Raw genomic sequence first — 26,601 nt, forward strand, 5'->3', positions numbered from 1 at the left:
TGGCAGTCTAGCCCTGTGTGCTGGCTGTATATTCAGTCATTCTGAAGGATGAAATATTTCAAAATTTGGCAAAGAAGTCTTTCCTTCCTTTTCTAATCTCCCACAGATTTTTGTAAACTTTGGCTTTTGAACATACAAATGCATACAAAGCTAAAATTAATAGACAGAAGCAACTTTATATTCCAGCCATATCCTAAACCGCAGTTAAAATCATTGATCCAAGATGAAAATTATAAGGCAGGACAAAGGATATTTTAGTTCCATAAGTCTGGAAGAAAATTGGTATTAATAGGTGTAGTCTACAGTTTCATGGGAACCAAGTGGAAGCAGAGGCAGGCCATTTCTGTGGCTTCCCTTATGCACAATGCTCTCCTTGCTGCTCACAAAAGCACATTGTCCTTCCCAGAAATTTATCTCATGTTAACCTTAAAATTCAACAATGTATTCGAATCTGAGGGGTTTCTTTGTATTGAAAAATCATCAAGGTAGTAGGGTAAAGCTGCAGGAAGCATTCCAGCCAGAATGCCCGGGTCTGGTCTCAGAGTCACCACACTGATTGATTGTAAGCTTTGTCTAAAGAAGCTGCCTTTGTTATAAGCAGATGAAGCAGTGCCTTGGCATTTCTCAAATGTTTTACAATGATATTTCTTTAAAGCCCAACCTATTTGAAACATAGAAAAATAACAGTCTGGTAATTAATAAAATGAGTTTTACAGGTTTTGGTGGAATAATTAGCTATAACCAAAATAGCAAGTGATAAATATGTTCATTTAAGGTACTATTAAGGCAAAACAGTGTTTTTCTAACTTTATGTTATTTAAATTATTTAATTTTTAAGAATTTTATACATGAGTACTGTGTTTACATCATCTTTATGCCCCCCTCTCTTCAAATATTTCTGTCTTTCTTCACTCATCTTCAAATTCATGACCTCTTTTATAATTATTATTGATGGTTACATGTGTGTGTGTGTGTGTGTGTGTGTGTGTGTGTGTGTGTGTGTAACAAGGGTCTGCAGGTGAACCTTATTATAAGATCTTTGTTTTAAGTAAGAAAAGAAGAAGGCAAACTTCATGTATGGGAGGAAAGCAGGCAGATATAAAAAATGGTCCACAAAGACAGGTAGTAACTGACATAAAGAAAGGCATTCCCAATAGAAACAAGAATGATTGGAAACAAATAGCTAAAAATTTTGGACCAGTAGTTCAATAAAAGGAGTTCTGTTCATCTGGAGAACAAGATTCATGAAGAAGACCTCAGGTACCACATTGAGCCTTAATTTGGGAAGAAAGTAAATACAAAACCTTAAAAGGTACTGGCCATTTCTGAGCAGAAGTAAGCTGGATGCAAACCCCATGGCACCATAGTTATATGTAGATTGAAGCTTGGCCCAGACTTGTCTTGCTGGAGCTCTGGGCTGGAGAGCCAAGGCTGAGAGTGATCATCAAGGTATGAGTGGTTCCAGAGTGATCTTTGCTTTGCCTCCACTTGGCCAAGGGTGGAATGTTCATCTAAGGCATCCTTATGTTTAGTTACTTTCTGGTGTGTTTTCAGTCGTTTCAAAAAACATCTTCTGGGAACAGCTACACACATTGAAATGATAGGACTAGTTGCACATTACACATACAATCAGTTCTCTGCATCTGTGGATACCTCCAGGAATTCAGATTTGTTGCTCACTCAACCCTATTATCTCTAAGAAGCATCCCCAGATCCTGACACAGCACTCTACCAAGTTCAAAGCAGAAAAGCAAACAAGCTGATCTTCAGAGGATCAACTCAAGGAAGCTCACTCTTTCCTATGGAATGTTGTATTGATACAACAAAATGGATTATGTTCTTCAAAGAAAGGAATCACCAGTGTGGGGGTCTGTGGATGGTCAGACAGATGTTTGCATGGATGGATGGATGGATGGATGGATGAATGGATGGATGGATGGATGGATGGATGATAGTTATTCTCCAGGCTTAGTAGAGAACTAATTCTACTAACAAATTTCTCCTACTCTGCTCTGTGAAATCTGTCTTCCAGAGTCCTACTAGACCCCATACCCCCAGCATTCCTACTGCTATGGCTTCTGCACAGAATTATTTCCAAATAGAAACCTTGAAGTATCCTAAAGCTCCCAGGAGGAAACTGTTCCTCTCTCCACTCTGTGGTGTGCCTCTCCCTGATACCTGATGCCTTAGTAGCTTAAGTGCACAGCAAACCTTAGAGCCTGTATTGTTCTATTCACAAATGACTTTCTGAGTTCACAGTAAGGCAGGCTTCTCAAACACAGGCCAGTGAACACTCACAGCTTTAAGTGTTTCTCTTTTTCTGAGAGGTGCTAGGTTGGCTTCGATAAGGAAAATCAACAAGATGTGCCTGTGCCTTGTAACTTAGCTCAAGATAACAACAAAGAAAATTCTTTTTCACACTCAAGGAAGCAAGAGAATTATAAAGTAGGTGGGAAGGACCAATGACCACTCAAAACACACACACACACACACACACACACACAAGGAGGGCAGACAAAGGACAAAAGAACAAAATACTAAATCAGCAATATTCAAGATGCTAAAGAGTCAAATGCACATAGAATAATTTTTTAATTGTAGCTCACGTGCACTCGGACATTTCTTTCTTGGAAACAGCAGGCACAGCAACTTTGTGGATCCCACGCACTCCATTGTGTACAGTACTTCTGTCACCACTGACAAGCATAAATAGGCCTAAAATAACCCTCACAGATTTTATTCTCTTTATTGCAAGTAAACACAGCCCACTGCCACTGATGCTTAAGGGGTTCTGGGCTCCAGTGCTGACTCACTGAAGACCACTTAACTTCTGTTTCCTAGCATGTGCCTGGATAGAAGAAAACAATACCAGCTCGCATATAGGTCATAGCTGCATTCATTAGGCACCCACTCTGAAGAAGTGCATGTGTAGGCAATGTATAGCAGTCTATGGAGGTGGGGCTACAGTTTTTATTAGTGTTTTAAATTATCATGTGTTTTTGATGGGTTTTATAATAATTTTATGCATACTCTTTTTAACTTATTCAGTCCCTGAACCCTGAACCCTGTCTCTGCTGCTTTCCCCATAACCAACCTTCTGCTTTCAGGTCCCATGTATTTCAATTTCCTCTTTTCTCCTGTCACTTAAGATCTCTTCTGTTCTCATGGCTTCATTTCTAGTTTTAACACACATAAATACACACATGCATAAGCATAGGTAAACATGATTTCCAGTTCCATCAGTTGTCTTGCAATTTTCCTCATGCATGAATAAGACAGCATTTTACATATGCATCACAATTTCTCTATCCATTCAGATATTGATGGGTGGCTAAGCTTCTGCCATTTCTTAGCCATTATTAATTGTACAGTAATATGAAAATATGTGCCAGTATCCCTAGGGCAGGACCTAAGAACTTAACTCAGCAACACCTTAGTCCATCCTCATGTGCCAACTCACCAGCATGGATTCATCACTCCAGCCACCATACAGACAAGTAAACCAAAATGTGAATCTAAATCATTCTCTGAGAAATAGCATAAATGGTGAAGCAAAGGCTTAAGCTGAAACTGATCTAGGTACAGGATTTTATTGTCATGTTTCCCTCGGTGAAGATAGATGCTGATTGATGTGTTTCTAGCAGCTAACCATATTCCTGGGTAAAGGACTCTCACGGTGATAAAGAATAACAGTGGAGCCCATATGCACACTTGAGCTCCTCCTCCCTTATAAGATACCTGCCCTAGGATCTTATTCTCCTGAGCACCACAGTGATAAATGTTGACACCATTTTTCTCTTCTCCCAACTTTCACGAGGCCTATTGAGCGGTCTCTCATGACCACCATATACCTTTTAAACACTTAGGCATATATAGAATGTATAATACAAGACCTGGTCCCTTTACTTTTCATAGGTTAATCTGGAAAGAAAACTGATCATAATGTAGAACTTGAGGCAAGCATTAACATCTCCAAAACAAAACAGAAAACTGCTGCCTCAGCACTACCGTCTCTAAGCCAAGTTTACAGTTTTATTTTCACTTAAGTTTTAGGAAACGTTGAAAGATAGCTCTTCATCACTTTTAAGGATGCTTTCACCTGCTGGTGGGAATCTTTTCCTCCTGCTTGCCCGGCTTTGATATGAGGGCTGTACCTAATCCGAATATATCTTGCAATGCCGTGTGCACTTGATATTTTTGGGAGATGCTCCTCTCTGAAGGAAAACAGAGGAGGACTGGAGGGAGGAAAAACTGCTATTGGGGAAAAAAACAAGAAATACATTTTTAAAAAGTGTTTTATTTAATAAACGGAATAAAATCACATGGCCTTCTCTACAGGCATATATGTTAACTTAGGAAATGACTCGTGTGTTTTGATTCTCAACATGCAGATTTTCCTTCAGAAGCACTATTGGAAGGTTCTTCTGCAGTAACACACATTTATAAAGTAACAGCATTTCACAGCTCTCTAAGTCTGGAGATAAGATGCTCACAGCAGAGTTGGGGTTTAGGACTGGAAAGTAAAGGAAACACTATTTGCTTCTTCATACATTTCGGGAACAAGAGCCAGCTGATTGGAAGCACATAGCGGTTCTGCATCTATCAAAAGAAACCAACAAAATGAAGCTTGACTAACCAAATGTGTCTCTTTTCTTGGGCCATTCCTCTTGACAGTCACACATAAGAACTTGTTTTGATCTGGTAGTAGTTAGAAGTTCCATTTCCTAAAAACCTCAAAATGACCAGAAAGCCCAGAAAGCAAGACTGCCGGCCGAGACTGGATCAAAGAGGAATGCTGGAGTCTTGCTTCCTAAGGCATCTGTAGCAAACCTTGAGAGCTACCAAGAAAAATGCTTTGCAATCCTTCCCAGCTTCAAACTTAGAGGAAGGAAAAAGCACAACCCAATGGTGTGATTTCTATTTAGAATTAAAACTAGTCGAGGAGCTGAGAATTGACCATGGATACACAACAGAACACACATGTGTCTTTTGTCTCCTCATCCCTTCTTTTTGGTCATGATGCATTCCTCTCATGGAATTCTAAAAGATAAAATATCCTTCCTTTTCTTTATTCCTTCCTCCTCTCTGTATTAGCCATTTACCTAAAAGTTTTCTATCAGTCGACAGAATGAGAGAAGAATAAATAAAAAGAGGAAAAGAAAGAATTGAATTTAGCTCTGTGAAGCAAAAGCAAAGACCACAGATGACTCAAGTAGGGAGTTTTTACTTCATCTCGAAGGTCTAAACAGAGATGTGTGTTTGAGTCCCACACAGAATCTGTAGATCAAGAAGCTGCCTTGCTTCAGTACCCCACTCTTGTTGCTGAGCTAATCAAGACCATGCCTCCCTTAAAGAACCTAACTACACGTAAGCTAACTCTCACTCGTTCTGACTCACTCAGTGTGTGCTCATTAGCTGGCCCACATTCAGTGTGAAAGAACAAATTCACAGATTCATAGATCTGTTCTACAACACAGGTCAGCTTTTGCCCCCTCTCCAGCCTCAGTGGTCGATTCTCTTTGTTAAATGCCACTTGACAAGCGGATTTGACACGCGCTTTGTATTACTCTCTAGTCACCCTGAGTTAGTGCTGTGGAATCACTAATTTCCCACTGCCTGCTCTATCCACTGCAGTCATGTCTTCAGTTATTCTTCCGCACTGTGAATTAGGAATGGCTTCCCTTAAATCACCTGAGTGTGAATTTCACAGGACATTAAAATCCCACAGGCCAACAACTTCATCCTACAGTAAAGACCATCTTCTTACCCTTCTTATGTAACTTATGGTCTGTCTCCAGGGAGCTGGCTATTTAACCATCCTGACAGAGATGATTTGTTTCTTGGTTTCTATCATAATATTCTTTTGTAAGTTAAAAGAAGCCCATTATTTTAACTCCCAGTTAGAGACTATCTCTCCCATTTTCTTTATGAGCATATAATTTAAATTCCACACTAAAATATTAACAGAAATCAATTCTAGACCATCTTCATATTGTAGGATGATTGTGTATGTGTGTGTTGAGTGTTCATGTGTGTGCATGTATATATATGTATGTATATGTGTGGTGTGTGTGTAGGCATGTATATGCTTGGTGTGTGTGGGGGTGTACATGTGTGCATGTGTGTATGATGTGTGTATGTGGTTTTATTTGGTTTCGTTTGGTTTGAGACAGTCTTACTATGTAGCCCTGGCTGGTCTAGAACTTACTATATAGAATAGTCTGACTTTGAAATCACAAAGATAGATCCACCTGTCTCAGCCTTGCCAGTGTTTGAGATAAAAGTTATCTGTCACCATATACAGATCTTACCCTGTTATTTTTAAAAGGTATATCTAAAAAGTTTGGAAAATTCCAATTACTTCTAAGTAACTGGTGGGACTAACAGAGAATAACAGGTTAACAGTTAATAAACAAACTTGAAATTATGATATTTATTAGATACTATACTTAATAACAGCCAGCTGAGTACTTGTGAAACAGTTATCAATACATACCTCTTCTATTTTGGCTATAAAGCAATTAAAGTAAATGCAAAGGGACATACAGAGTATAAAGTTTAAATTGAGAAAAACTAATAAGGGTAACATATCTGGAAATTTTATCTAACTATTTGAAAATTAAGTATTCATTTACAAACAAGCTAGGAATGGGGCAAAAGAGAGATTAGAAATTTCATTTTACTGTAACAGAAATTAACAGGACAAAAGGCTGGCTCTTCAATTTGAATAAATTTTATTATCTTATTTTCAGATTTATGTATCTACATAGGGATTAAATGTTTTATACATATACATCTAAATGTTCACTGTCCCTATCAGAAATGAGGTGAGGTACATAACTAGAGACTTGTCTAAAGTTAATGATACATAAGGAATATTATGAGCAAGTTTTTCAATTCTTTTCTCTTTGTGTCTTTTTTTTTTTAAACGATTTTATTTTTCAAAACAAAGATAGATGTAAAGATTTTAAATATTTTTTGCTTAAAATTATACATTTTTGTCAGTACTGTTTTTTCAGACATTAAAATAAATTTTACATAAAACCATGTGAATATGTTTTTTAGTCGGTACTTGATTTTTTTCAAGGGCTTGACCGTATGCATTGAAAACGTACTAGTTGCAATAAGCGTAAAGTACATGCAAAACAAAACGCAACATGGAAATAGTCAAAGTCTTCTTGTTTTGTGAATATATGTATAGTTTTTGTTTTCTTTATTTCTTGGACTTCATACAGTCTGTGAGTTGTTTCTGGGGGAGTGCAAGCCTCTGGGGTTAGCATCCCACTATCAGTGACTGCATATTATGTCTGTTCTTTTGTGACTGGGTTATCTCACTCAGGATGATCTTCTCTAGATGCAGCCATTTTCTTAAGAATTTGGTTAAGTCATTGTTTCTGGTGGCTGAGTAGTATTCCATTGTGTATATGTACCACAATTTTTGTATCCATTCGTCTTCTGAAGGACATCTGGGTTCCTTCCAGCTTCTGGCTATTATAAATAGAGCCGCTATGAACATTGTGGTGCATATATCTTTGTTGTGTATTAAAGTGTCTCTGGGGTATATGCCCAGAAGTGGAATAGCTGGGTCTTCAGGTAGTACTATATCCAATTTTCTGAGGTATCGCCAGACCGATTTCCAGAGTGGTTGTATTAGCTTGCAACCCCACCAACAGTGGAGAAGTGTTCCTATTTCTCCGCAGCCTCGCCAGCATCTGCTGTCATCTGAGTTTTGGATCTTGGCCAATCTGACTGGAGTGAGGTGGAATCTTAGGGTTGTTTTGATTTGCATTTCCCTGATGGCTAAGGATGTCGAGCACTTCCTCAGATGTTTTTCGGCCATTCGGAGTTCCTCAACTGAAAAAGATTTGTTTAGCTCTGTACCCCATTTTTAATAGGGTTATTTGATTCTCTGGTGTCGAGCTTTTTGAGTTCCTTGTACACCTTAGATATTAGGCCTCTATCTGATGTGGTGTTGGTGAAGATCTTTTCCCATTCTGTTGGTTGCCGTTTTGTTTTCTTGACGATGTCCTTAGCCTTACAGAAACTTTGCAATCTCATTAAGTCCCATTTGTTAATCTTTGACCTTAGAGCTTGAGCCATTGGTGTTTTGTTTAGGAAATTTTCTCCTGTGCCTATGTGTTCTAAGGTTTTCCCTACTTTCTCATCTAATAATTCCAGTGTATCAGGTTTAATGTGGAGATCTTTAATCCACTTACACTTGAGCTTTGTACAAGGAGATAAGAACGGGTCTATTTTCATTCTTTTGCATGTTGAGTGCCAGTTGGACCAGCACCATTTGTTGAATAGGCTGTCCTTTTTCCATTGAATGTTTACTGCTCCTTTGTCAAAAATCAGGTGACCATATACATGAGGGCTCATTTCTGAATCTTCTATTCTATTCCATTGATCCACTTGCCTATTTCTGTACCAGTACCATGCAGTTTTCAGCACAATTGCCTTGTAATATAGCTTGAGGTCAGGGATAGTGATTCCCGCTGATGTTTTTTTGTTGTTGAGGATGGTTTTCGCTATTCTAGGTCTTTTGTTATTCCAGATGAAATTGCACATTGATCTTTCCAATTCCATGAAGAACTGGGTTGGAATTTTGATGGGGATTGCATTGAATCTGTAGATTGCTTTTGGTAGGATGGCCATTTTTAAGATGTTGATCTTTCCAATCCATGAGCATGGGAGATCTTTCCATTTTCTGAGATCCTCCTCAATTTCTTTCTTCAGAGGTTTGAAGTTCTTGTCATACAGGTCCTTCACTTCCTTAGTTAGAGTCACACCAAGGTATTTCATAGCTTTTGTAACTATTGTGAAGGGTACCTTTTCCCCAATTTCTTTCTCCACATGTTTGTTTTTTGAGTATAGGAATGCTACTGATTTGTTTGAGTTAATTTTGTATCCGGCCACTTTGCTGAACTTGTTTATCAGCTGTAGGAGTTCTCTGGTGGAATTTTTGGGGTCACTCAAGTACACTATCATGTCATCGGCAAAGAGTGATGTTTTTATCTCTTCCTTTCCGATTTGTATCCCCTTGATCTCCTTTTGCTGTCTAATTGCTCCAGCCAGGACTTCCAGTACTATGTTGAATAGGTAGGGAGAGAGTGGGCAGCCTTGTCGAGTCCCTGATTTTAGTGGGATTGCTTCAAGTTTCTCGCCATTAAGTTTGATGTTGGTTGTTGGTTTGCTGTATATTGCTTTTATTATGTTTAAATATGGGCCTTGGATTCCTGTTCTTTCCAGGACTTTTAACATGAAGGGGTGTTGGATTTTGTCGAATGCTTTCTCAGCGTCTAGTGAGATGACCATGTGATTTTGGTCTTTAAGTTTGTTTATATGGTGGATTACATTGATGGATTTCCTTATGTTAAACCATCCCTGCATCCCAGGGATGAAGCCTACTTGGTCATGATGAATGATAGTTTTGATGTGTTCTTGGATTCGGTTTGCAAGGATTTTGTTGAGTATTTTTGCATCAATGTTCATAAGTGAGATTGGTCTGAAGTTCTCTTTCCTTGTAGGGTCTTTGTGTGGCTTAGGTACGAGGGTTATTGTAGCCTCAAAAAATGAGTTGGGTAATATTCCATTTGATTCTATCTTTTGGAATAGCTTGGCGAATATTGGTGTTATATCCCCAATAAATGTCTGATAAAATTCTGCACTGAACCCGTCTGGACCTGGGCTTTTTTTGGTTGGGAGGCTTTTGATGACTTCTTCTATTTCTTTAGGTGTTATAGGGTTATTTAGATGGTTTACTTGGTCCTGGTTCAACTTTGGGACCTTGTATCTGTCTAGGAATTCGTCCATTTCCTCCAGATTTTCCAATTTTGTGGAGTATAATTTTTTGTAGTAGGATCTGATGATTTCTTGAATTTCCTTAGTTTCAGTTGTTATGTCACCACTTTCCTTTCTGATTTTGTTAATTTGGATACTCTCTCTTTGCCCTTTAGTTAGTCTGGCTAGGGGTTTATCAATCTTGTTGATTTTCTCAAAGAACCAACTCTTTGTTTTGTTGATTTTTTCAATGTTTTTTTTTTTTTGTTTCTATTTGGTCTATTTCTGCCCTAATTTTGATTATTTCTTGCCGTCTACTCTTTTTGGGTATATCTGCTTCCTTTTGTTCTAGTGCTTTTAGCTGTGCTGTCAGGTTGCTGATGTGAGTTCTCTCCAGTTTCTTCTTGGAAGCACTTAGGGCAATGAGTTTTCCTCTCAATACTGCTTTCATTGCATCCCATAGGTTTGGGTATGTTGTGTTTTCGTTTTCGTTGAATTCTAGAAAATCCTTAATTTCTTTCTTTATTTCTTCTTTGACCCTGCTATCCTTTAACAGAGTGTTGTTTAGTTTCCATGTGTATGTGGGCATTTTGTTGTCTTTGTTGTTGTTAAAGACCAGCCGTAGACCATGGTGATCTGAGAGGATGCATGGGAGTATTTCAATCTTCTTATATCGATGAAGGCTCGTTCTGTGTCCAATTATGTGGTCAATTTTCGAGAAGGTGCCATGGGGTGGTGAGAAGAAGGTGTATTCTTTTACTTTAGGATAGTATGTTCTGTATATATCTATTAATTCTAGTTGGTTCAAAGTCTCTGCTAGTTTTGCAGTGTCCTTGTTCAGTTTCTGTTTCCCTGATCTGTCCATTGTTGAGAGTGGGGTGTTAAAGTCTCCCACTATTATTGTGTGGGGTGAAATGTATTTTTTGAGCTTTAGTAGAGTTTCTTTTATGAATGTGGGTGATTTTTTATTTGGAGCATATATGTTAAGGATTGAGAGTTCCTCCTGACAGATTTCCCCGGTAATGAGTAAAAAGTGTCCTTCTTTATCTTTTTTGATAACTTTTGGTTGGAAATTTACTTTATTCGATATTAGAATAGCCACTCCAGCTTGCTTCTTGGAGCTGTTTGCTTGGAAGTTTTTTTCCCACCCTTTTACTCTGAGATAGTGTCTGTCTCTGTCTCTGAGATGAGTTTCCTGTATGCAGCAAAAGGCTGGATTTTGTTTATGTATCCAGTCTGATAGTCTATGTCTCTTTATTGGGGAGTTGAGACCATTTATGTTAATAGATATCAAGGAATAATTGTTTCTGTTTCCTGCCATTTTTGCTTTTTTGGGTTGAGTTGTGTCTGTGTGTTTTCCTTTAGTTTTCTTGTTTAGGAGTTTTCTTGTTTTTACTAGGCTGTATTTTCCCTCCTTGTATTGGGTTTTCCACCTATAATTCATTGTAGTGCTGGGTTTGTGGTCAGATATTGTGTCTTTTTAAAACAAAATCTCACTGTGTAGATCTGGCTGGCCTGGAGCTCACTATATACACTAGGCTTAGAACTCAGAAATCCACCTGCCTTTACATCCTGATGGTTGAAATTAAACATGTATGCCACCACACTTGGCCTTTCTGAACAATTTTTAATGATGATGTGAACAACATAAGCAGTATATGGCAGTTCATACCTGTAATCTTAGCACTCCGGAAGCTGTGGAAGGAGGATTTCTAAGGTTTGAGACCATCCAGGATTACAAAGAAAGACACTGTCTCAAAACAAATAGAACAATACAAATAAAAAACACTCTTCAACATAAATGGTGATGGGAAAATTCCTCTGAATCATGAAGGTGGAACATCCAACAGTTGTCTCCAGGAAAAGTGTCAATTTGAACAGTGATTTGCACACACAAAAAAATCTCTTTTGAGAAGTGAGGGAGGACTGGAGAGACGGCTCAGCTGTTAAAAGCTAGGCTCACAACCAAATAGATGAGATGGAAGGGAGCCACAAGAAAGACTGCACAGACTTTGGTTTAATGATTTTTAAAAAGCTATAGTCAAAAAGACAGGCAGGAAAGCTGCTTGGGTCACTCCCCTGTCAGTTCCAAGAAATCCTGGAACCTGCCACAGTGCCTTGCAGAGAGATACACACCAGGTTGTACAGACCTCTGCTCTAGATTCTGTAAAAGATCTAGTTGAGGAGAAATAATTTCTAGTGAATGAGTATGTATAGCAAAGGTCATAAACTATATATTTCAAAAGGATTCTAGGTGCTTTAATTGATCACCACAGGAATCGAAATGAAAACCATAGGGTGTTACAACAGAGTTTTTATTCTGACTAGTCAAAAGCTAACCACAGCCAGTGTTGGTGACTCTGGAATACAGGGAATTCTCAGAAACAGCTGACAAGGTTGTAACATATTGGATCCACCACTGAAAACAGTTCAACATTTTCATAAGTTATTAAATGTTATAGTCATCTTTTAATGCTATAACAGAATGCCACAAGCTATGTGTTTATAGAGTAAAAAATTATCTCTTATGGCTCCAGAGGCTAAGAAGAACTAGGTTAAAGCTCGGGCCCCTTGGCATCTGGAACTATGCCCCCAAAAACATGTATAGCAGTGGTTCTCAGGCTTCCTAAAGATATGACCCTTTAATCCAGTTCCTCATGTTTTGTGAACACCAAACAATATAATAATTTTGGTTGCTACTTCATAATGGTAATTTTTTACTGCTATGAATTATAATGTAAATATCTGTGTATATAGATCATTTTGCAAATATCTGCATATAGGTGTATGCATAACCCTACCATTAAAAGAACTGGAAAAGGTAAAACATATGCATTGTTTGTGATCCACTACAATTTTATTAGGTATCATCATTTATGCAAATTATTCCCAGGATTAAAAATCTCCACCTGCCTGTTTCTTAGAAACTTGCACAATTGTGAGAATCCCTGTGGCTCCATCCTTATAACGTTTAGTTTAGAACTCTACCAGACTTTTCCTTCTCCAGAGAGAAATCACAGATACTGCCATGAACACTAAGACGGTCTCAGACTCCTCTTGGCTGCCATAGAATGAGCAGCGTGCATACTTTCAAAAGAAAGAGATTTCGTTCTTCATAGTACAGAAGTCCACCTTTCTGTCTCTTCTCTGGTTCCCTGGTTTTCAAAAGTTATCTTTAAACTAGAACTGAAGGACTGAAACTCCAGTGTTCGGATGAACCAAAAGATGACAAAATGTAATCGGCGTTACCGGGAATCTTCTTTGAGGCAAAGAGACAAGTGAACAGTTAACATAGAGATCACATTAACACTTCTGGACACAGTAAATTTCTGTTATGATGAAACTAACTCTAGCTCAACATTAATAACAACAGTTAAAATAAAATAAGTTAAAGTAAACAATAGCAACCATCTACACCAAAAGTACAGTCCAACTGTTGCGATGGCCTAGATACAACGGCAACCACATTAAACAGGCTGAACAGGTCACGGAGCTTCATTCAGCAGAGTGAAATCAAATCAAGTTGGCTCCCATAGGAAGACTGTCTGCCAAGTTCCCAGGAACAGACGCCACTGGGGAGCTGTGGGATGAACAAAGCAGAGTAAGTGCTGACAAGCCCTTGAGGTCTGGGCAGGCAGGTACTATCCTAATTCAGACAGCATGTGCTCCAGTTACTCATGGCTGACATGTGACTGAAGGCTCTAAATGCAATTTGCATGTACTGGAGTCTTAAACTACATTTTTCAGCAACCATCTGGGTCTACAGACAAAGTTATAAAGCGAATGTCACAGGATATCTATGAGTTCTATACATCATCCCTTGCAAAGCTTCATTGCTTCCAGCAGACATGGGCACCTTGAATCTGGAGACCTTGGTCAAGTCACCTGACTCCAAGGCAGGCTGACCATCCAATGTGTTTTCTGATGGTACTGGGATCACCTTGCCTGCTTTGATTCTGATGCTTTATCATTGATTTATGGATCATTTCCCCCATTTATTTACTACGTATAAGCCACAGTTGGTAGGAATGAGGCAAAGTACAGGATACAGAAATGAACAATTATCCCTGCCCAATAGAACTCAAATCCAGCTGGGAGCGGGGAAGAGAGGTGCTCTAACGAAAAAAGCCAAAGCAAAACACAGAGGATGTACAGCCCTTTGGACACATGACAACTCTCAGGAAGGAGAGTCCTCAGTGATAAGGTGACCGAAAATTTGCAAAACATTTTATTGATGCAGATTCCCAGGATGAAAAAGACTAGAGTCTATTCTTCATTCTGATCTGCTCCCAGAAGGAACTCGGAATGAGTTCTCTGAGTAGCCAGGGTTGAGTACAATGCATTATACAAGATTGACAAAAATGTCTTACTCGGTTTTCCTTCAGGGGAGCATCGAGAAGCACCATCCTTTGAGGAGATCATAGAACCCGAGCTTGGTGCCTTGAAGTTCTAGTCTCTAGTCTCAGGAAGAGATTTTGCAACATTTTTTTTTAACCAAAGTATTTTGTTTGTCAGTTTGTTTTTATGAACCCCAGAATATCAGAGAAAATGAGACAAATTATATTAAAACCAAAGAATGAGTTAGAAATAAAGAAAGGGTTCCATCAGTACTATTTCTCAAGTTAAAAAAGTTCTTCAAGGAAACTTGGGGAGGAGGGGAGAAGGGAGGAAAGGAAGACAAAGAGAAAGAAAGACAAGAAAAATTTGCAAAGTGACAGGTAGGAGCCAAATGAGAAGAGAGAGGCAGGAGGTCAGAGAATGAGGAATGTCTGAGGACTAGAAAAGAGTCGTTTCGTTGGCTGACACCAAACGTGCAGACTGCAAACCAGAGCCAGGAGCAGGGTCACTGTGAGAACACAGGGCCTAAAAGTCCAAGGGCAAGGGGCCCTGTTACCCCAGCTATGCAGAAAGAGTCTCAGAGCAGAAAACAACATCAAGAAGCCAAAGCAAACATCCATTCAGTGCCAAGGATATTTCACTTTGATTTCCTGTGTGTCTCTTGTTTTCCAAATTGCTGTTAGCATATTTATAATCAGAAAGAAAATATAATTAAACACATGTTTTTTATATAGAGAATATATATCAAAGCCATATATGTATATTTACACATATATGTTATATGCATACATACTATAATATATATTATATATAATATATTATACATTATGTATTATGTATTGTTTATTACATATAATAATAATAGTATATATTGTAATATATATAATATGATATATTGTATAATCATATATAATACATATTAAATATGATGTATAATATATTATACATGTATATAATATGCATCATATGTATTATATAGATATTCTATTATTTTATGTATATATAGATCCTATATATAATATCATGAATATTATATAAAATATATAAAATATATAATATGATATATATGATATATGTCTTAATAAGCATATATAAATATATTATGCTATAATTACACTAATCAAATAAAATGTATATACTATGTATTTTAAATATAAAGTATATAGTGTATAGTATATAGTATGTATTTATTATATAGTAAATATTACATGTTATATAGGATATGTTATATATTATATATTATGAATTATGAATTTATTAGCTATTATATGTTATATATCATATATTATACATCTTACATATTATATGTCACATGTTACCCATCATATATTACATATTATATTATGTAATTATTACATATTATTTAAAATATTATGAATTATATATTATATGTAATATGAAAGCTAAGAACTTAACTGATGTCATTGGCCTAAGTCATTGGTCTAGTGCTCATCTGTCTATTAGAAATTGTACATAAGGTGACTGTGTCCATAGAGAACATCAGCCAGTTAGTTGATAGGGGGATTGTACTACAGAAGATGGTGTATGCAGGAACAATGTAGAATGAGCAACAATGGTAGGACAAATGCCCAAAGAGGGTTTGAGTACAAAATCAGTATCCTAGGTAGACAAGGTTAGTGCTGACAATGAATTGCATTTTTAAATCAGTGGTTTTTCAAACTGAGGGCAAGACCAAGTATAAAGAGACAAAAGGGGTGTAACCTACTGTAATAGGGGGGTCTAGATTTCTACCTTCCCAGTGCGCTCTCAGCCCATAGAGATCATACTACATTTATGGAATCCTAGGCCCAGCAGAAGTTGATTGAATGAATTTTCAAAACCATTGCTTTAATGGTTTTAGACTTTAAATTATACCTACTAATTAGGATTTTTAACTTGCTGCATGGGAATTTATAGGAATATACATGTAGCACGAGCCCAAATGTCATTTAAAATATCTATTTAATGTAAAAATAGAAGTGATTTGCAGGCTAGGGAGTAAATTGCATGCTAGGGCTAAATCTGTGGTAGAGCGCTTTCTTAGCACATGTGACCTTCAATCTCTAGATCCACAAAATAAAATAATAAATATATCTTCTAAAGCTAGGCACGATTCCAACATGAGTCAGGAATGTCTCTCTGTACAACCCTTGGCAGAGACAGCATTGGCTGGTGAATGGTTGCTGAGGGAAAAGAATGTCTCTCCTTTGAGGACATGGATTCTGATAGGTTGCTTATGGCCCAGAGAATGTCCTCCCAAACCATACACATATAGGCAGCCATAACTGGTCTCAGGTGGTTACTAAAGACAAAACAGAAAGGGAGGCATTAAGTTTCAAGAGAGATGAGATGGGAGTGGGGACACTGGGGAGAGTGGGAGGGAGGTAATGATTAATATAATCAAAACATATGAATGTAAAAAATTTTAAAGAACAGATAAAAACATTATTTAAAAACACCCAAGTATAAAGTTTTAAAGTGTATATGTTTCCGGAGTTGGTGTCTGATATCCAGAATTTGTCCAGGGCTCTGTGAACATGGTTGAATGTATCCAGCTTTGAATTAGTGTCCGGCATAAACCACACACGGAGATCATACAGAATGGCTTAGCTAACACACTCCATGTCTGCATGTGTTGGTTAAATGCTACCACCCCCTATTTAAAGCATTCCTCAGAGAACACACTTAAATGAAATCCAGTGGCTGGGCTTTAGTAAAGTCAGTGAATAGCTTTAGTAAAGTTAAAATAAAAGGAAGAAAGGCAGGCAGGCAGGCAGGCAGGCAGGCAGGCAGACAGACAGACAGACAGACAGACAGACAGACAGAGGATCCAAAGCAAATCCAAAGCTTTAAGACTCTACTACCATAGGTACCCTAGGTACACCACTCACAGATCTTTTGCCCAAGGCTGGTCTTGAACTCACAAACAACCTATATAGACTGCAACACCACACCTGACCTGGTTTTGTTTTCAATGTTTCTTGTTGGGATTTGCTTTTTTGCCTTGATGGTCACATGTAGATCTCTTACAAAAGAACGGCTCTTCATGACATCTGCATATATGGTTTTCTGTGAATTTTGCTGTACACAGCCCACTAGCATGTTACAGAGGACCTACTGAGCTTGCTAGGAGGAATAGAGTGGAAGTAATAAATGACCTATAGAGGGCTCTAAATGAGCCCAAGTTTCTGTTGCAGTTCAATACTAATGCATAATGGAAGTGAAATCATACTGATTTGTCTTCTTGGACTTTTTTATGAGTCAAGAATAATAGGAAGTGCTTTCTGAGAAGACACACTGGGATGGGGAAAGGATCTAGTTAGCTGTTCTGTTCTTTTTCCTCTGTGTAGTCCAGCCTGGTCTAAAACTACAACTTCTCTTGCATCAGGCTCCTGAGAGCACAAGTTTGTTAATGGCGTACGTGTGTGTGTGCGTGTGTGTGTGTGTGTGTGTGTGTGTGTGTGTGTGTGTGTGTGTGTGTGATGGCTGATGACCATAGAATAAATGGAAATGTTCTGTTCATAGATTTTCCCAAGTGCACATGTGAATGAGATGAACACTGTAGACTAGGCCTGCCATTCCAGCACCTGAGGGACTCAGGTAGGAGGTTCATGACTTCGGGGCTCGCTTGGACCACAAAGCAAGACACTGTCTCAAAACCACCAAATATGAATGAATGAATTAGAGGTATAGATGAGGGCTAGGTGAGAACCTGGGTGTCACTTTCTTGCTGCTGTGGCTATGAGCCTTATTCAAGTCTGCAGTGTGCCTTCCTCCTGCACCACAGATGCTGGGACCCTGAACAAAGACACAAGCAAACCAGAGTTCTGTGAATGTTGGAGGAACTAGAAACAGGGCAGTATGGGCTTGGGGGCGGGGTGCTGTCTTTCTCCCTCCCTTCCTAACGAAATCCCTCACAGGGAAATCCCCTTTCCATTAAATTAAAACCAGAAAGGGTAGAGCTTACATTTTCAAACATCAAACCATTGTCTTCAGTTTCTGTGAAATAGGATATCACTTTCAAACGCTCCAGGAACTTCACCAGCTGGTTCAGCTCCTTCAAGCTCAGAGGTTTTGCGGCAGTGGCTGGCTCCAATCCCGGCACGGAAAATGACAAAAGCCCATTTTGAAGGTGGTTTACCGTGATGATGTATGGCCTCTGGAGAGTTGCAGAGAGAGAACAGAAGGGAGCCTGTGGGAATCCCAGAGCAGGGTGTGTTTGGAGTGCAGACCTGGGGCTTTCTTCATGCCCTGGTACAAAGACAGGGCTAGGAGGAGGAGCTGTCTGTTCTCAGGAAGCTGGAGTGACAAGTGTGCTGGAGGCTTAGCCAGAGCGGGTTTCCTCAGCAGCAACATGTGGAGGAAGGAAAAACCTCCCCTTTGGCCAGACAAAATGTTGCTGTTCTCCTTATGTGCAGCTTCTCATGGGACCCCTGAAGAAATCTCTGGAAATGACAGAAGGAAAATACCACATCTTTTACTTCTCGAAAAGAAGGAAAGAGCTGATCTCTTTGTTTAAACACGTTCCAAGCCTTCCTTCCCCTCTCTGAACAAAGGGGGGGGGGACTTAGCCTTCTCTGTTACTCTTCCTCCTGTGTCTGCCTGATGCCTTGAACCTTGGCTGTCTAGACATGAGTCTTTTTTCCATGGATTTCTCCTTAACTTTATGTTCACAACATCCACTGTGAAAGGTCACCCAGAGACAGGAAAGTAGGAGAAAGGCTGTTTTTAATCCTCTTATTTTATGAGCGCTGTATCAGTCTGAGTTTTCCCTATAAATTACCTCTATGGTTGGACTCTGCAAAGCCTGTATAGAATGTATTGATGAGGATGAAAATGGAAAAATCATTAGAACTATCTCGAGACAAAGAAACATTCCAAACCTTGTCAAGTCGCCCTCCCTCTAGGTTCCTTTATGACCAGGTGCCATCTTTCAACATATTCTGAGCCATCTTATTTTTGTAAGAACTCTGCTTAGTCAGGAAGAATCTACACAGTTCATTTTCCATCACCCCCTTGTCTTTCACTATTAGTATCTGATCACCCTGGCATGCCACTGAGAAAGAAAGAAAGAAAGAAAGAAAGAAAGAAAGAAAGAAAGAAAGAAAGAAAGAAAGAAAGAAAGTTGATTTAGTTGGAAACCCCTGGCTCCTGGTACTTCCTCTAGAGAATTCCCATCAATTACACCCACCTTTGTTCCTTGGCTATCACTTACCACTTGCACAGGATAGATTTAGAATGGAGAGCAGCTAAGAGAGATCTCTTCACCTGTTACCAGAGTCCTAAATGAAAAATAAATTGGCTGCTCCAGTCTCCAGACAAGCTTACTGGTGCCATAAGAATTGTGCCTAGGAAACTGGACCAATGAATGGACACTGCCATGTACTTATTCACAGAACAGAAGGAATCTTGTCAAGGGTAGATGGACTTCAAACACCCAACACAGAAAAGGTTTTCTGAACTGAGAACGTTCGCTCACAACTGGAGAACTAGTAAGAGACAATCACAAGATCCATGACACTGAATTCAACATAGATACTGTGAGATTTGAGAAAGTGGTGATAAAGCTCAGAACTGGGAGCCTCCCAAGTTCTGAAGTCCCTTCAAGTTCTATAAGAGAACTTCAGTTCCTCCAGCCTTGGGTTCTCTCCCTGGGAAGTCAAGGACTATCACCCTCCAAGTTACACAGTTCCCATATCTGGACTGTGAAATACAATGCCAGTCAATTGACAGAAACACAGCATTTGAAATGGTCCTGCCTCTGGAAATCATCTTCGAGTCCTTGCTTCCCAGGATCTGGGAGCTGACCTTCTGAAGTGTCCACTGCCCCCTCCCCCATGGCAATGGTTTTCAGACAGATAAGTGAAGAATAACATTTGCAAACTAAGCTCAGAAGAGACAAAAGCAAAGAGAACAAGTTCAATTCCAAAACACATTCAAGAGATGGGAACCTTTAGTAAAGACAAGATTTTTCTCACCATAAGAAATTTAAGTTGTTCATTTAAAACCTGCCACCTTCAACTGACTTAACTCTACTATTAAAACCCCATCTTTTTTTATCAAATGTGCAATTTTCAAACTCAAAAAAATATGATATTAATAGGCCTGCTACATGCTCTCTTCATAAGAGTTAAGTCATTCACTCCTCAGTACAGTTTACTTGATAGGTTTTGATACTAATTGTACTTCATAGATAAGGATTGTAAGTTCAGAGAGCCACTGAGTAGCTGAAAATTTCATAGCCAGGATTCCTTGCCCAGGCAGGATAATCAACTCTTCATTATTATATTACAATCTAAATATACACAATTATTACACCACAATCTAAAGGAGTTTGAAATTATAAAACTGAAATTCTGGCAAAGATCTCTGGAAGGAAAGTACATGACTCTGGGCTGGGGAGTCAAAGATGTGACAGATCAAAGGGTCTTATTTTGTAAACAAAGAAGACAATAAAATAGATTTGATGCTTGGGAATCTAACATCAGGTCTCAGGAAGTACATGTCTAAACATACAGCTTATCCAATTACAAAGTGATGCTCTAAGTCCTGAATGACAGTTCATATTCATTAAGAACAAACCTTACCTACTGATATGCTCACTGAATAACAGATCAGAGAGCACACAGAGGCAGAGAATACCTGAGTCCAGTAACACAATGGCATTGGCTACCTGGTTTGTTTCGTTTTGGGATGTGTGTGTGTGTGTGTGTGTGTGTGTGTGTGTGTGTGTGTGTGTGTGTGTGTACATTTTTCTGTGTGGATTCACATGTATGCTTAAGTACATGTGTGTGAGCAGAAGCCAGGAGACAACCTTGGCAGTTGTCTCTCCAGATACCATCCAGCTAATTTTCAGACAGGTCTGTATTGCCAAACAGGCTACATGGCTGTCCAGTGAGCAGCAGAAATCTATCTGTCACCCCCTCCCCAGTATTGGGTTGTAAGACTGCATCACCAAGTCCACCTTCTCTACACAGGTTATGGGCCTTGAACACAGGTCCTGTCTTGGGCAGCAAAAACCTTGCCTACTAAACTATCTTCTCTGTCAGCAATGTTCATCTTAGTGTTCTGAAAAATGTAGTAGAGAATGAGGAGGGTGAAAACTGTCCCCAAAGAGTGTTAATTGGTGGGTGACTAGCAAAGTAGAAGGAGGCAGTGCTCTTGATAAGTCCTTTTCTAGCTGTGATTAGGATAAAACATACTTTGCAAAGAGAGATCTCACAGAATGTAGATCCCACAAATAGAAAACACACATTTTAGAACACCTTTTCAACAGGTCAGAATAATTTATTCAAGCTCATGTATAAAATGTAACAGAACAATTTTTTAACGGCTTTCACACTTTTAAAAGTCAACATACTGCATAAAAATACAGCTTCATCTCACTGAGGACTTAGTTCAGTGATTAAATGCTTGCCTAGGATACTCAAGGTCCTGGATTCAAACTCCAATATAAGAAAAAGAATTTGCATCAAAAACTATTATATAAAAAATACCTCAGGGTTTGAGTGGATGGCAGTTCAAAATAGGCTTTCTGAATTGAGAGAAATATAGTTGTCATTTCCTATGGGCTCAGCCAGTGTGCCCAGCTCAGGATTCACTGTGATCCAGAACAGATCTGAGGTATGTGTCCTATTGTAGAGGAGAAAAATCAGCACAAGGTGCCTATGCGGAAGCAGAATTCATTCCCTTCTCCCCATCTGATCTTCCTCTACTGTGGACCACCTTGGTGAATGACACTATCCCGCTCTCCCATAGGCCAGAAAGATAAGCACCGCCCCACCACTTATGCCAATCTAAACAGTTGACCCCTTGTGCTTTTCTGTAGCTCTTTAAGTGATTTTTGTGTTTTTTGTGCTTCCTCTTTAAGGGCTCCAACGTGCTTGCATGTGTTCTCCTGGCTTTCCTATACTTCTTTAAGTGTGTTATTTATGCTCTTCTCCAGGACCTCCATAATCATCATGAAGTATGATTTTAAGTCTAAATCTTGTTTTTCTGGTGAGTTTGGCTATGCTCTATTTGATGTGCTTGGAGAACTGGGTTCTGATGTTGCCAGGTTGTCTTTCTTTCCGTTTCTTAGATTCTTGCGCTTGACTCTTGCCATCGTGTTATTGGTGATCTTGTTGTCTCTGACTAGAGCCTGTCTCTCCGGTAGGTCTGTGTACCTGTGTGCTCTGGAGGGAGAATGGTCCTGGGTGTTTGTCTCTCTGGGTAGGCTGTGAGTAATTATGGCAGTGGGCAGGCTCTGGGTTTGGTCCCCAACAGTTCTTTATCATGCAGCACTGGATAGTCAGTGGGAAGGACTGTGGACTCACCCGTGGGCTCAGGAGTGACAGCACTCCTGAGGCTCCTCCAGGTCCCAGCAATATGGGCTACCAGTGCTGATGAAACTGTGCTGGCTCCCCACAAAATGTATTAAACCATTGACTAAAGCAGTTATCCTTTCATGTGGCCTCTGAACTGCACCGTCTATTAAGATACTGTTAGGAGGGAAGATGACTAAGCCTCATGCTACTACTGTCCCTTCACATCTATTACCTCCTCTGTGCACAACCACAGTCCTTGAGACATGCTCCTAGCTCCAGCAGAAAGGAGTTGAGCTCAGCTGAATGGGTGGAGTCTTGTCTAATGAGCAACTTTGCATTAAGGTCTCTCCATCAGCTTGCTTAAAACTATCTCGTAGTGCATGCATCCTTCTCCTTCCTGGATGAAGAGCTATATTGTGGGTGAGGTCCCCTCCTTCTGCTCCCCCATCCTGATGATTTTTTGCATGTATATTTGCAGCTAGTATTTGCTTCTTATCAGAATGTATACATCATCTACATTAGAATGTGTTATAGTTTTACTTTATCCCTATGTCATCTGTCTCCTAATCAACGCCTTTCACCATGTTGACATTTGCCTTCTATCCTAAGGCTCAGAAAGTATTGGAGAGGTATTATTCATTCAAAACTGTGCTCTCTTCTCTGAGTGGGGGTTTGGAAGTGTTTGAGTATGTGACTCAATCCCAGACAAATCACACCAAGCAGCAGGACTCATGTGAGACATTTTTATTGGTAGAGGTGGCCTCTGTGAAGTGAGGAAGGGGTTTGAGAAGAGAAGAGGATGAGAAGGAAGATGATGAAGACAAGGATCAGGATGAAGAAGAAGTCGAAGAGGAGGGGGAAAGAAAAAGAAAAAGAGAAGAAGGAAAGAAAGAAAAAATACAGAAACAAAATGCTTACCCTCTGTGTCAAATGCCAAGAGAAATCTCTCTGCCTCCCAGAAATATTTGCAACAAGAATCTTCTCCTCCTCCTCCTCTACACCACACACACACACACACACACACACACACACACACACACACACACCTTTGATGGCTTAAAAGTAACTCAATAAAAAATATTCTGAGGCCAAAATATTGATAGGCAGCTGAGAGAGAAATGGGTTTCATAAGGCAGACAAGGATCTATCCAATCTGACAGCATAAAGAAACCCTACTGCTTGTTTATTTACAAAGTCAGCAACCCATCTGAAGAGTGGGCAGTGGCTAGCCCTTCACAGATTAGGGAACACTGGTTTTTGTATATAAGAAGACAGCTGGCCTCATTCATAATAAGAGAAATACAAGCTGAAACTACAAGGACTAATTATCATGTTCCATGGTTTAGATTGGCAAATATATAAAAGCTTCCAGATGTTCCATGTCATTAAGGTGTGGGGAATATAACCTGGAATCATACCTAATTACTGCAGATTAATAGTAATTAGTAACACCCTATAAATATACTTGCAGAGGCACACCAAAATAGATATTTTTCATTGGAGCATAATTATCAGAGGAAATGGTTAAATTCAAAATAAATGTCATAAGTAAGAGAATATAAAACTATGCAATAATTTTAAAACAGACCCCAAACTAGAAGAGTTATAAAATATTAAAGAATCAATTTCCAGGGCTGATACTCCCTGACCTCAAATCTTATTATAAGTTCCAGTAATCAAGAGACTGTGGTTTTGGCAGAAGATTAGACAAATAAATCAATGCAACACAATGGGGAGGGCAGAAATAAACTTACATAAATGTAATCAGCTCATCTGTGTAAACCTAGAAACACAATGAAGCAAAGAACCAACGGTTGCTTCACCATCACTGTCGAAAAAACAGGACAGGTATGCAAAGATCTGAATCCAGACAAAGGCCTTATCTAAACACATCCCAAAATTACCTCAAAATAAGGAGCAACTCTGCTGTATTTGCTTTGTGTGCATGTGGGTGCATGCCGGTGAACACACACCACAGCACATTCGTGAAGGTAGGGAACAACATTCAGCTGTTAGTTCTCTCCATCACCCCAGGGATCTGGAGATAGAACTGAGGTCATTCATGCCCCAGCACAAGCACTTCTCTTTGCTGAGCTGTCTACAAAATGGACAGTATAGAGCCAAACGTAAGATGCCAAGCTTCTGAGAAAGAACAGTAGAACATCACATTAAACTTGAATATGATCCACAGAAGAGATATCCGGCTGAACCTCATTAAAATTAAAAATATATGCTTCATAGAAGACATAGCAAGTGTGTGAGTAGGAGAAAATATTTACAAAATACACAACAGTTGAAGGAATACTATCCAAAGAACTCATATATCAACAAAGGGCAAAAGCCTGGTTCAAAACTGAGCAAGACCTTAAGGGGCACTTCACTAAAGAAGATATGCAGAAGTGAGCAGACAAAAAAATTCTTATTTGTCATTAGTACCCTGAAAGCTAAGACAATGACATCAATGATAAGCCTATATCAGCCACCAAATTCTAAGATATGACGTCAAATGCTGACAGGGATATGGAGCCATAAAAACTTATTTATTTCTGTGAAGAATTTCTGCCTGTGTCCTGGACCTGCCCAACCCTACTTGTCCTCAGGGAGTGGAGGTGAGGTGGAGCAGAATCAGCAGACTCCAGGAGCAGGGGAGAAACACCGCTGCAAGCTCTTCTGATCCTTGCTGCAAGCTCCTTTAATACTCTCTTCTCAGGCCCCATTGGCCCCAAGAAAGCATCTCTTATCAACAGCAGTTCCCTATTGGCTGACATTGTCTGCATCAGCAATCCTTAGTCTCTCGGGCAGTCCTCTATTAGATCCACCTGCAGAAGATGCTTTGGTAGATGCTCCCCACCCAGCATTTATGCAGAGGCAGCTGCACCGTTCCTCTTACAGAGAATATGCATGGGTGCAGCCACTTGAAAAGATACCTGGTCAATTTTTAACAAAATGAACCATATTCTTTCCTTCCAGTCCAGGAAATTGCACTCTTCTGGCTTCTCACCAGATGTGCTGAAAAACAACCTGTCCACATGAAATCTTTGTTACACAAAGAAGTTGACCAGAAACGAATAAGTCAACCATGATTTCCAAACTTTGAAAGCTACCAAGATCTCCCTTGATAAATAAATGGATAAACAAACCGTGGAATGCCGAAATAATGAAAGATTCCCAGCAGGAAATAGACACGAGCTACTGAGTCATGAGAAGAGAGGAAGTTTACATGTGTGTGACTAAGGAGGAGATGCCAATCTGAAAAGACTACGTGCTATATAACTGCAGCTATGAGGCATTCTTTTTATTTAAAAAAAGGCAAAACTATGGAGACCATAAAAATGATGGGTTGTTGCCAGGGGCTGAGGGGATGGAGAGAAGGGATTGAACATGGAGGATATCTAAAGAAAATATTGTATATATTTTAATGATAGATGTGTGCCATCTTGTGTTTGTCAACCCTCAAGAGGTGCATACCAAGAAAGTAACCATATAAACTTATTGTAACTAAGGCATTTGAGTGACAGTTATGTGTTCCCATGGTTCCACTGATACAAGAGCCCCGATGTTGATAGTAGAGTGAGTTACTCATAAAAATAAAGTATTTTAAAAAAACTAAATAAGGCAGGCATAGTGGCAGCTGTGATGCCAGTGCTCAGAAGGCAGAAATAATAGTGTCACAGATAGATGCCAGCCAATGACACTAGTTAGATCCTGCCTCAAAAAGCAGGGAGGGGTTGGCAGTTAATTGTGTATGTCAGTTTGACTAGACTGTGGGGTGTTCTGATATTTAGCCAAACATTAGTCTGCTTATATTAATGAGAAAACTTCTAGGTGAGATTAATATTTGAGTGTAGGTGAGTCTCATCTATTCCTGGGAGGTCTCTTTCCTGGACGTATAATCAGAAACCTTGTATGTTCTCTGGCCCCAGACTGAAATACTAGCTCCTCCCTGTCAGTTCTGCACCCTTTCTGGTCCTTTAGTTCTTTAGCTTGTCATTTACAGACAGGAGGACTTTTTACCTTCAATAATTGTATAAGCCAGTTCCTTACACACACACACACACACACACACACACACACACACACACACGCATGCACGCACACACACACACGCGCACACACACACACACACACACACACACACACACACACACACACACACCCCAGTGGTATTGATTCTAGA

Source organism: Micromys minutus (genome assembly GCF_963924665.1).
Source record: "Micromys minutus genome assembly, chromosome: 20".
NCBI classification, from domain to species: Eukaryota; Metazoa; Chordata; class Mammalia; order Rodentia; family Muridae; genus Micromys; species Micromys minutus.